Source organism: Polyodon spathula, chromosome 7, assembly GCF_017654505.1.
Source record: "Polyodon spathula isolate WHYD16114869_AA chromosome 7, ASM1765450v1, whole genome shotgun sequence".
Classification (NCBI taxonomy): Eukaryota; Metazoa; Chordata; class Actinopteri; order Acipenseriformes; family Polyodontidae; genus Polyodon; species Polyodon spathula.
The window spans coordinates 19,182,746-19,186,199 of record NC_054540.1 but is presented as its reverse complement, the minus strand read 5'-3'; positions in this window follow the sequence as shown (position 1 = coordinate 19,186,199).

Genomic DNA, 3,454 nt, shown 5'->3' with positions numbered 1-3,454 from the left:
GCCATTTTCAAACAAGCATCATTAGCTTCCCGAGGAATTCAAAGAGAAGCTTTTACAATTTCAGCTTTTCTAACTTGGACAGACTGGAAATAGCCCTTATTTTCCCCCCCCTTATTTCCCCCCCCCCCCCCCCCCCCCCCCCCCCGTATTATTCGACAATCAATGCCACAGTTCACAAACAGGGACAAAAACAGGTGTAATCACAACTGGAAATGAGAAGCAGCACATAACTGTAATGCTCTGTGCGATAGCAGATGGTCACAAACAGCCTCCATATGCATAACTGAGGTTGATTCTTTGTAAATGCGTATTTGTTTTATTTTTTCCTCAGATTGGCGGTGGAAAATTTGGGCTGCTAAATACAAAGGAATATGGTAGTTTAAACCGGATTAAACTATTATATACTGTAGTAGATAGGAATGGTCATATTCAATACAGTCTACATTAAGATCTCAAGCTGAAATACAAACCAATCACATATCAAATGCTGGAATCACACTTTTGTTTGTTTTAATTTGGGTTGTCTTTCAAATCCTTACGAGCTGTGACATTATCCAAAAAGGGACATGCTTCCAAAGAAGAAAGTTGCATACAGTTACAAAAGTGTTCATCACTTTCACCTGGACAAGAAAAATCTCAGTTGGAATTTTCTACAGTTGGAAGGTCGTAAGACACACATACCTAAAATGCATGGTTACCTTTAAAAAATAACATTGTACACTTTCAGAATTTTTTTTATATATATATATATATATATAGATATATATATATATATATATAAAAGTAAAGGGACAATTTTCCCACAATTTTGCAAAATAAAAAATAGGCCTTTGCTGGGATTGGCCTCAGTTAAAGTGCCAAATAGATCTGCAATACAGAAAAAAAAAGAGCATGCGTGTCTAGTAACATTCCAGTCCTGGTCTTTACTCCAAGCAGGTCCTAAATTAGTTAATTGCCTCGTAACAGCTTCAGTTAACTACATTAGAACCTGCTTAGAGTAAAAACCTGGACTGGATTTGATCTCGAGGGCCAGAGTTGAGTACCACAGATTTAGACATACAGTATACAAATTAAACTTAAAAGGAACTTTTACAGTACATTTCAATATCGGTACAGGGGTGATACTATACAAAATACATCTATTTTCTGTAATAAGTAAACATTTTACTAAGTGAACAGACAAACAATTTTAACATTTAACCCTCAATTTCTGATATGAACAATTATGTCTTCCATCAGTAATAACATTTTATATATTTTTTTTTTTCTCAAATAGAATTCTTGATATCAAAAATAGTACCTTTTATTTTGATATCAAAAATAGAATTCTTAATATCAAAAACAGAATTCTTTACATCAAAATTTACAATTCTGACAGCAACTATTTGAACATGCGATATAAAAAGTCTGTACTTCATCGCTTGATTTAGCTTCGTTGTGGGTGATTTGAAAGCGCTAGGCAGACATTTAGTACATCACAGCTGATCAGGAGATACATCCTGACAACAGTGCCTGGGGTATTAAGGCGTAGGTGTTTTTCAAAGCTGAAAATTTGCTACAGTTACCGTTTTCTTGCAGATTGTAGTTCTAAGGCTCGTCCGACAGAAGTGCATTTCCTATAGATTGCTCGCATGAGCATTTTCAGACATTTACAAACGATGCATGTGGTCCATAGTACAAAAAAGGAAATCCAGACCAGACGATTTCATCTAATTAGTATGCATTTTTTACATAAAAAAAATTTGAATTGTTGACATCAAAAATTAAACATTTTGATATCAAGAATTATATTTTTGATATCAGGAATGTGACAATTATTAATATAAAAAATTGATATCAGAAATTGATGATTAAATATTAAAACAGCTTGCATACTTCCTTTCTGTACTTAGTGGGAAAAATAATTGACCACCTGTAGTTTCTTTACAAATAAGAAATAAATATACAATTAAAAATGTGCAAAAATAGGTATATACACTTTTTTCAGCCTGCAAAATTGTACAATAAAGAATGATTAAAAAAATATCAATTTTACCCAAAGTTTCATCTCAAAGTAATTGTCAGTTAGCACATTAATAATGTAAAATATAAATTACAAAGCAACAATATACAATTATACATATGGGGATAATCTAATTTTTGAATTGATACAGTTTAGATTTCTTGGAACAGTAAACATTTTAATTCCAGCCATATGCAACTACATCAATAAAGATGTAAAGTTGACAAGCTCTTGTCATTTTTAAAGTGAAAACTGATTTTGCAGCTTTGAAGTGTTATCCATAAAGGTCAAATACTAAAACAGGGAACAGCGTCAAGAGTTTGGACACTTCACAATGTAGTACTGTAAACAAAATACTGATTACGTTGTCTAGGAACAGACTAAAGGGGACATTTTTAAACTAAAACTTGCAGTAATAAAATGTGTAACAAAGACCTGTGAACACAAAAGGGTTGTTTGAAGTGTTTTCATGGCAGAAGCACTATAAAGTCCTGTGATTCAGCATTCACATCTCAAAGATGAACCACAGCCAGCCCAAACACGTTCTTGTTTCTTCTCAGCAATTACTTCTGACCATTTGTAGTAACATCTTCAGTGATGTACAGTTTGCTGAAAAAAAAAATATATATATATATATATATATATATATATATATATATATATATATAATGCACTACAAATTACAACACGTTTTGGGCACAGCAAATAGTTGTTTCTACTGATTGTTGGTGTACACCTAATAATATTAACATGTAAATACACTAACTGGGTTCTACAAATAAAAATGGAAAATGTGGTTAAAATTCCGTAAAATTCTGTACCAAACGTTCAGCCTACTGTGATGAATCCTGCTGGTACCAGCAGGTCATTAATTTCCTCTTTTTAATCTCTGACCCACTTTTATTCAGTAGGTTGTGACAAGCAATCGCTCACGAGCAGCATGGTAGAGACCTGAAATCACTTTGTGCCTATATGGTTTGACACCCTCTATAAATTTCAATACAACCAGCATTAATAGGATGCAACACATGTTGTTTTTGCTAAAACGTTTTAACGCTGGGGTGGAAAACAATAAGTTTCTTGGTTCAAAGCCTAGGCTACATGCAGTTTTGAAGAAGAGTTGAGCAGTTGAAAATTATCTACTGAAAAAAAGTAAAACGCTTGTATGTGGGTAGAAGTCAATTTTCTCCCTTACACTGAGTTAAAATGTACAGGTGTGCTTACTTATGCTCAATAAGTTTCTTTATTAAACGTGTTATTGTTCTGTTTTATTTTAGACTAATGGTAAAATTGAACTGGAAAGCAGCAATCTAGAAAACAGAAATTCTGTATGGAAAACCATCACCCCTAGAAGTGTGTTCCTGAAACCTGCATTCTAATAAGTGTGTTATTGATTTTAATAATATTTGATCTGGTAAATATGTAAACTGCCCCATTTATCAAAGTGAAATA